This window comes from Melospiza melodia, unplaced genomic scaffold (assembly GCF_035770615.1).
Source record: "Melospiza melodia melodia isolate bMelMel2 unplaced genomic scaffold, bMelMel2.pri scaffold_178, whole genome shotgun sequence".
Taxonomy (NCBI): domain Eukaryota; kingdom Metazoa; phylum Chordata; class Aves; order Passeriformes; family Passerellidae; genus Melospiza; species Melospiza melodia.
In genome coordinates this window covers 114,828-124,560 of record NW_026948523.1, presented here as the reverse complement: position 1 = coordinate 124,560, position 9,733 = coordinate 114,828, and the positions used below count along the sequence as shown (strand labels likewise).

Genomic DNA, 9,733 nt, shown 5'->3' with positions numbered 1-9,733 from the left:
TAAAGAAAACCAAAACCAAAGTGTGAGTCCAGAGTTATGTGGGCCAAATCCCACCAAGGCAGCTACTTGCTTTTTCCTGAGTATGCCTGGCTGCCTCAGGCTCCAGCTTCATCCTGATTCCAAGGCTGTGGCCTTCATTAGGGGTGGCACCTGGGTAAGAGAAAGGCAAAGTTAAATGGCATTGCTGTGAGTGCAGTGGCTGACCTTGTGTGCTGTATGGGAATGCCTCTGCTAGGCTTCTGAACAGCCTTGTGTGGGAGGGCCCTCAAATAAACAAATAAACACCCTTTCTCACCCTGCTGCCTGCAAACCTCCCCCCTTCCACAATAACTCCTAACTGGATACCTGATCACCCTCCCTCTCCCAGTCACAATCCTCAACTCATCAGAAGCCTGAGTCTCAAACATCATCTTGGACACTGGGCAGATCCCTCTGAAGACATGATGAATCTGCTGAGAATTTGTTGTGCTTGACACAGCTTGGAATTTCAGGGAGTCTCACTCCTCAATTTAACAAAAAAAAAAAAAAAAAAAACAAAAAAACCAAAAAACAAAACAAAACAAAACAAAAAAAAAAAACTAAATCAGAAAACAAAAATAAAAAACCCAAAACACCTAAATCCCCACAAAAAAATAAAAAAAAAATACAGAAACCACCAAAAAATCAAAGAAAGCAACGAAAACCAACCAAAAACCCCAAAAAGAAAACCTAAGAAACCAAAATTTCCACCAAAAAAAAAATCCAACAACAAAAAAAAAAAAAAAAACAGAGCAAAACCAAAAATTACAAAGGCACTTTACCACCCCTAAACACAAAACCCAAAATCACAAACCTAAACATTCCCTGTGTTCTATGCTGTTTTCTTCACAGAATCTTCCAAGCCTCTGTGCTTCAGATGCCCAGAAACACTTGCTGAAAACAAGCTGAGATGAGCTGAAAGAGCCTCTTCCCTGAAATGAGGAGAGCTCTTGCCCCAGCACATCCCAGAGAGGGTATGAAGCCCCTCAGCCACGGCTGGGGTTAATAACCCCTGATTGTGCCCCGCCTCTCGTTCCCATGGCACCCAGGAAAAGGGAGGGGGCAATCCCACCAAGCCCTCAGAGCAGCTGCAGCTGTTTGGCTCCTCTGACTCACATTCAAGGGCAGTAAAGGGCTTGTCATAGAAGAAAGTTCTTCAGAAGAATAGCAGTACTTTCTTTTTTGCAACAACTACCTGGAGCAGAAGAACAGAAAACTGGCAAGATATAAAACTTTGTGGTAAGGTTACATAGCTGGATAAATTGGGTAATTGAGTAATTTGCTGTTACCTTCTATAATTATTCTGTGTTTAACAAAAGCCATCTAATAAATTCACACCCAAAACTCCAGCAGCCCAGCTGGCCCTACCAAATCTCTATGTTTATGCATACAGTAAACAAAACCAAAATCCCAGTAATACCTATCAGAAGTCTGTGAAAGAAATCTATTGAAATTGATCCTACCTCAAATACAAAACAACCGATGCAAAGTTAGCTTCACTCAAAAAACAATTTACACAGAGCTAATAACACCAAGAAATAAAACAACACACCATATACCAGCAAAGAATATAATAGTGAAGAAAAAAGAAACCACTTTTTTTTTTTTTTAATTTAAACTAACTTCTTTTATTAGCTAGAACAAAAGCTTCCCAAATTCCTTACAACTTCTGAGTTTCCATCCAAGCAAAAAAGCAAAATTCGTGCACTTGTGCGTTCGATGCTCCTGTCAGATTCTCTGTTTCTCTCCACATCTTCTTACACTTTCAGTCTTCACGCTGTGCTGCCGTGATGAGTTTGACGGAAGAATTGGTAAACGTTAGGAGAGGATTTCCCTGCCTCCCTCCCCAAAGCTGGTTTCCTTAGTGCATTTCACTCAATCCCAGGCCGGCAACGATGCACGCTCACCTCAAGGCTCACAGCTGCTCGGCTAAATTCGGCTGTAATCGGCTAAACTCGGCCACTGTCATCTGCATTCGGCCAGACTCGACCCTTCGGCACAGCTCGGCTCGCTTCGGCCGAACTCGGAGCCGCTCAGTGCGCTCGGCGCGGCTCGGCTCGCTTCGGCCGAACTCGGAGCCGCTCTCTGCGCTCGGGCCACCTCGGCTCGCTTCGGCCGAACTCGGTACCGCTCTGTGCGCTCGGCGCGGCCCGGCTCGCTTCGGCCCAACTCGGAGCCGCTCTCTGCGCTCGGCGCGCCTCGGCTCGCCTCGCTTCGGCCGAACTCGGAGCCGCTCAGTGCGCTCGGTGCGGCTCGGCTCGCTTCGGCCGAACTCGGAGCCGCTCTCTGCGCTCGGCGCGGCTCGGCTCGCTTCGGCCGAACTCGGAGCCGCTCTCTGCGCTCGGCGCGGCCCGGCTCGCTTCGGCCGAACTCGGAGCCGCTCTCTGCGCGTTCGGCTGAGCTCGGCTCCCTGAGGGCGGGCAAGCGGCGGCGCCTCGCGTTAAACTCGCCCGGCTCGGGGCTCTCCTGCTGCCGCGTCCCGCGGGCGGCCCGGCCATCCCACGGACACGATCTGGAGCGCGGCGTGGCACAGGAGCTTATTAGGCTGTGACCGCACTCGCGCTAATTAGCGCGCACGAGAGCAGCGGGCTCGGTTCGGCTGAGCTCGGCTCGGTTCAGGCAGCCTCGCAAGCCTGGCCTCGGTTCGCTCGAGGCCGTCAGGTTCGGCCGGTCTCGCCTTGGTTCGGCTGAGCTCATTCCATTCGGCCGAAGGAGGCGTCGTTCGCTCGTGTTTTTATAAATATCTTTCTATATTGACTGTATAATTCTATATTTAGTTTTATACTTCTATAATACTTCCATTATTCCAAATAAAAACCCCGTCTCTAACCAAATATATAAAAAAACCCCTTCTTTTAAAGGATATTGAAATATTTTTTATTTATACTTTGTATAATTATACATTCATATTTTAATTTATCGTTTCTTTGGATGTATTACATTAATTATGATATATATATACAATTTTAAAATAGATTTAAATTAGTATTTAAATTATGTATAATATCTACTGCTACAACTAATTTTTTCTTATATTTTTAATTTTTATATTTATCTGTATGTATTTATTATATATTTCTAAACTTAGATTTCTACCTTTATATTATTTGTATTTATAATTTTTACAATCAAAACCCTGCCTATTGACCAATAAAGAAAACCTGCTTTATTTAAGTATTTTAAAAATATTTTCATGTTTATAATTTTCATATTTATAATTTGTTCAATATTAGATGAGAACACACCTGCTCCTGCACCGCAGTGGGGCTCCCTCTCCTGGGGACCTTGGGGTGCCCCAACGGCATCAGAGCCCAGAGTCTTCACCCCCTTCTCCTCTGTTTAGAAAGTACACTGGAACTTTTTTCTGGAAACAAAGACATTACCTAAATCCTCTCCCCGTGTCCTAGACAGATGGATATTCAGTTATTAGTTGGCTGGGCAGCAGTTTCTTAAATAGAATGATAATCAAGATGTGAACATTTCAGCTACAAGCAAATAGGCAAATCTGAACAAGGTACTGGTGGGCGACCACTGAAGTTATTTTGAAGGAATTTTTTAAACAATAAAATACTGATACCACAAAAATAAAGCAAAAAGCTAACTACTGGCTAAGAATGAAGGAAAAATTAACTTTTGACAGCAACAACATTCCAACCACACAGGCTTTTTCCCAATGTCATACCTTATAACTACCTCTCTTGGGAATTCTCATCACGTATCCCAAAAGGAATAAATACCTCAGAGCGTCCTAAAGCAAAAAGTAGCACACATGAGCTCCTCACACTCCCGGGAGGCCGGCACAGCGTGCACTGAGTCTGCAACAAATTCTGCTCACTGAGGGTCTGCAAACAAAGGTTCAACTGATGAACTGAACTGATTTTAAAGGGAGGTTTTCTAAGCACAGAAGCACAACAAAGAACAAGCAAAAACAATTCTTAAAAACAACCTGCAAGTTTTGTTTAGCATATATGCAACTGATTTCCACCCTGTGGCTTCTCACTTTGATTTGTCTGTAGGTTCAGGAAGATGACAATGCACACTCTGCCTTCCCTGAGCCCCCCACAGCAGCTGAGCACTGCTCCGTGTGCTCAGATCATCAGGAACTGGATTGCACGTGCCCGGATGGACTGGAACTGCTCTGCTGCAGATTCAGGAGACGATGGCACAGAGGGGCTGGCCGAGGCGTCGTCCCAATTCCATTTCTGTGTGACAAGAAGCGGTTTGTTCCCAACGGGTGCAACAATCCCCAGCTCGCTTCCATGGTGAGTACCGATGGCACACAAATGGCAGCCTGAGGAAATCGTATTCTGGGCTCTAAGTGCTTGGGACGGGGTCTGATTTTTTGTTTTGCATCTGTATGATGATTAGTACGACAGGGCCCTGATTGATGACATGGCAGCACAGAATTAAAAACTCCTCGACAGGATTACATCGACTTCTAGGAAAAGACAAAAGCCTAGGACCCTTCTGAAATCTATTTTTAATGCGAAGCACACGGATTGTCACTATGCTGCGCCTTCCAGCTTTTCAAAGCAGCTTACTTCTGAAGACCAGAAAACATTTATTTCTACAGAAACAATGGGCAACCCCCAGGCTAATCTCAGCACTACTGTTTAATAGGGGATCTGCCAGCATGCCAGTCCAGCTTCAAGTGTGCTTTATTTCAGTCTAACATCCCCTCAAAATTCTTCTCACATCTCCCAACACTGACATCTTATTTTCCCCTAAAGCTTCTCATCATTAGCAATTTCCAAGTAACATGGTATTTTTACAACATTCAAAAATGTCATGCTGGACTGTGCTAGAGAGTAATTTGCATATATAAGCTTAGCAAAGTTTGAATTGACTTGTCCAGAGAAAAAACCTACAAGTGAACACCTACACCTGCCTACAAAGAGCTAACAAGCCCCTGGCAGCTGCCAGCATCAAGGCACAGCGGATGTTTCTAATACAGGGTAAGGATAACAATATCACATTCTGTTCTCTCCAGCTTCTTTTCCCTGCAGTCATATTTTGCTGCTTATGATTTTTTTAGTCTCTGTATCTTCTTGGACAGCACCGAGCCCGACGACGAGGATATGAGAGTCTTTCCCTGTCGGACGGAGAGAACCAGGAAAACAGTTAAAATAAGAACAGGGCAGTTTGAAATTCATACTTGCAACGAGAAGCAGCGCCTAACAAACAGAACAAAAGTAAACAAAGCATGGTACCTCCCTGGGGACAGAAGACTTATAAACTCTCCAGAATTTACAATTCTAGTGACCATCCCCTTCAGGACAGCAGCCAAGTGTCCCATGGGGTGGTGCTGCACCAAAGAACCATCTGAGAGGTTCCAAAGAGTGAAATGCACAATATTTTGCAAAGACAAAAAATCTTGCAAAATAACAAAAATACAATAGATGTAAACTACAGGGTAAGAGTACAAGTGTTCACTTTAAGAGCTGGAACCATCCAGGTGAGCACCTGATAAATGGATCCTCACAGGAGTTTGAACCCTTCAGGACACAGAAGGGTTTTCCCCAGAAACTTCACAGACTGAGTTTTGATAGAAGTACACTTGCCAGACCCTCAGAAACGTCACCCATTCTCCAGGTGTCTGGAGAGAACTGCAAATGGCTCTCACGTAGTTTGAGCTAGTTGTGTAAGGTCTCAGGGTGAATTTCACCAGATGCAACCAAACTGGGCAACTCCCAGTGGGACAGAAGGAACACAAAGCTTGGGTAAGCAGAGCTGCAGCAAATACTGAGGAAACAAACATAACAGCGTAAAAAATAATAAACCATCCTTTTTTTTCCCTCTTGCTTTTGTTTTTTTCTTATTCAGATCAGCACAGCAATTAAAGAGAACGTGAAAAACTCACCATTACTGAACATTTCATCATCTGTAAGCTGAGCATCCTTAGCATAGAGGACTCCAAAGTTAAAATTCACCGATCCCTGGGAAATAAAACCAAATATCGTATGGTAAACAATCAAACAGCAGTCATAAAAATTTGTTTCCTCTAAGGACTATCTGGTATGTATGTATCTTTGCATTACACATTAGAACATACACTTTATACCATCTCCTAATAGGTAATAATTTACCTTTGAACTTTGTTAGTATAGCATGAATTTTTAACTTAAACTGGTGATCTATTATTATTAAGTTGGTGCTTAAAGTTATTTCTGCTGTCACGTTCAAAAAAACATGAATTTTTTTTACTGGAATGAGCAATTGATTTCAAAGTCATCAAAAGCCCACCAAAACACAAAGCTGGGTTCACTGGACGGGTCTGTGAGCTAGAAGTAGTTAGGCTTGTACTTCCCTCTTGCTCTTCCAGAACCAATAAATCCTGTCAACAAAACCAGGATCTTTAGCCCGCTGCTGTGAAAGATTCTACAAGGATGATGGTTTGATTTGTGTTTAGAAGTTTTGATTTGAAATGGCCAGTCCAATGGATAAAGACAGTTTAGGTAGTATTACATTGCTATTATTATTATTTCTATTATTATTTTTACTATTACTACTGCTATTGTTATCATCTGCTACTGGAAGAAACAAACCAGTAGTACCTATACTTAATTACTTTTATTTCCAGGAAATAATAAAGAAAAAGAACCAAACCAAAAAAAGTCACTTCCTACCTTTTATATCAAGGGATGAAAAATTTCTCTTGGGCTCTTCTCCAATTTATCAAGACTCATAGCAATGAAAGGCAAACAAAACAGCGCTTTATAGAAGGCCAAGTGCACGTTTCAAGGCTGAACCACCAACTGATTGCAGTGACAGCAGTTACAACATGAATCCTTCCTAGAGCCTCTGTGAAATGGAATGTTCTGTGGAACTGCCGTTTCTTTCCCAAAATACTAACTTCCAACACTTCCTAAACGTATTTTGTATTTTAAAACCACAGAAGTTAGTGAGACTCTGTGCGGAGATCAGGTTTAAATTTATTTCCTTCCAAAGCACAGAGCTCTGTTCCATCACCCTTCCCTTTGGCTCTACACTGAATTATGGTGAGCATTTGAGGACTGCTCAATAATCGATTCTATTTCTCTCTTTTTCTAGTTCTCTCTATTCCTAAATCATTCAAGACAAGTCAAATGAAAAATGACAAGTTCAGCATCAGAGTCACACTTTTTCCCTTTGTCTGCTCAAGAACAGGCTCTAAATCCACTTATTGCTGCCTTCAACGATTCAGACTTGCAAAACCATTCTTACATGTTTTACAGCTTTATCATACAACCCACAGAACGCAAGCTCTGAATTACAGGAAAAGGTACACAGGCAAATATCTAAAGGGATCACTTATTTGTAAATACATACCTTGATAGAGAGCGCACTGAGAACCTTTCTGTGGGACTCTAAGGGACGCATGCTTTCTGAGCACCCTGTAAACAAGAAAAGCTACGATATATTACAGGACATCCCCACTTTTTCTACATATTCAAATAGAATTTTTAATAAAAACAGTTCAGTTACAAAAGAAGGAAGAAAACCAAGCTAATTTTACTCAGCTGTATTTACTGCCGATTTAGAGAAAAATGCCGGGCCGCGTCGGCCGTTGCGTCACACGCCGCGCCGGCAGCAGGGCCTGCCGGGAGTTGGAGTCTCGGGCTGGCAGCCACTCACGTGCCGCGTCAGCCGCTGCGTCACACGCCGCGCCGGCAACAGGGCCTGCCGGGAGTTGTAGTCTCGGGCTGACAGCCACGGCTCCGTCCCCCGCCACCGGGAGCTGCAGTCCCTCCTGGGCATCAAACGGGTCCTTCGCCCCAGGGCGGGGAAGGACCTGAGGCAGCACCGCTCCTCCCGGATGCCCTCTCTTTTTTCCTCCAACTCTTTTTACTTTTTTCACTCTGTTTTTTTTTTCACCACTTCCCTTCCCCCTTGCTCTCCTGCTTCCTTTCATTTCCTTTCCTTTCCTTCCCTTCCCTTTGCCTTTCTTCTATTTCTGATCTTGGTTTACCTTTCCACCTTCAGAATAAAAAAGCAGCAGTAGAAACTTTCAGGCTACCCGGGAGTAAAAATAAAACTCCAAAACGAAAATGCTTTAAAGAAAACGATTTATTCCCTGGGAGCCTGAAATTTTCTACTGCTGCATGTGACACAGAGCTTTTATTCCTTCTTATAGATAGTTGATATTTTATATATATTTATAGTTTATGTTGATGCATTATATTAATAACTACATATAATAGGCACCTTATTCAAAAAATATACGGGAATTATTTTTTAAATTATTTACCATATCTACTGCTACAACTTATTTTTCCTTATATTTCTAATTTTTATATAAATCTTTAATGTGTTTATGATATATTTCTATACTTATATTTCTACCTTTATATTATTTGTATTTGTAATTTTTACACTAAAACCCCTGCTTTGGCAAAGAAAAAACAAAACCATCCATTATTTTAAACTACCTAAATTTTTTTTATATTTATATTTATCATAATATACAACAAATGATAGATATAAGTAGATAGATATATCACACCCGCATTTATATCTATTTTATATCCATTTCCTATAATATTTTTCATAAAATATATGCAGTATTACGTGTATTATATATTGTATCAATTTATGTTATTTTACATTTACAATTTATTAATAAGTTTTTATAGATCTGCATATAGTTGCAATACATTTATATATTTGTATTTTTGCTTGGCTTGTATTTACATTTATATTCTCTATTCATATATCTATAAACATACACAATACTCTATTAAAATTAGAGTAACTTATTGTAACATATAATGACTTATGTTACATGTTAAATTTTAAAAATTGACCGAATATATAAAAATAAAATTGGCTCATTCCCATTGCTACACATCTATTTCTTTTGTTTCACTATAGTTAGAGTCATAATTGCATATTTAAAATCCAATTCCTAAATGAAATGACAAAACAAACAGCATCAAATTCTCACCAATATCTTCCAAAAACATCAAGATACCTCCAACAGCCAAACAAGTGTCAGCGAAAAAACCAAGAACACTCTTTTCAATAACAATTCTCATCACGACAGAAAAATGGAACCAAAATAAAAGAAAATCCTATAGAAACACACACAGCAAATTACAAAAAGTACTAAAAAAAAGTCAAACCAATCTACTCAACTCAAGCCAGTGCCGCTCACCCTGAACGACATTACTAAAAAAGAAAAAACCAACAAAATTCTACCTCTACGCTAACTTAACGAATAAACAATCCTCTGTAAAAGTAACTTTAAAACCTGAACTAATTAACAAAATGGAAAAACATCTTAACCACTAAAAACTAAGAAATTAACTACCCAAATAAATAAATAGTTTTAAAAACCACCATATAAATACCCATGTTCCCAAAATAAACCCTGATAAACAATACTCAAAAAAATTAAAAGACAACAACAACAACAACAAAAAAAAAGAAAATAAAGAAACCAACAAGAATAATACCAAAAACCAGATAAACTTAAAACTGCAACAAAAAAATTATTCCCAACTGAATAAACCCATAGTGCCTCAAGCTATCAAAATAAAAATACCACCTAGAAACAAACACAAAGACTAAAGACAAACGTAACCATAAACAATGTCCCCCAAATTACCCGTAACCATAAAACATACACTACAATCAAATAAACCAACCAAATAAAAGCCCTGGAAGACGATAAACACACATGCAATTATAAAGATTAAAAACCCGCTGCTATGAACGACACGACGCTACCTCAAGC

At 40.7% G+C, this 9,733-nt stretch overlaps 1 long non-coding RNA gene across 2 annotated transcripts; it reads right to left on the bottom strand.

Annotated features, from left to right (window-relative positions):
- Positions 1–3,036: 3,036 nt before the first annotated feature.
- LOC134433302 (uncharacterized) lies at positions 3,037–7,569 on the bottom strand. Of its 2 annotated transcripts, none has more exons than XR_010031540.1 (3): positions 6,645–7,569; positions 5,879–5,954; positions 3,037–5,110 (listed from the first exon to the last, which is right to left on the bottom strand). It is a non-coding gene; the product is annotated as an uncharacterized LOC134433302 (long non-coding RNA). The 2 variants fall into 2 exon arrangements; XR_010031539.1 differs by having other exon boundaries at positions 3,037–5,954; positions 6,645–6,819; positions 7,327–7,569.
- Positions 7,570–9,733: the final 2,164 nt, after the last annotated feature.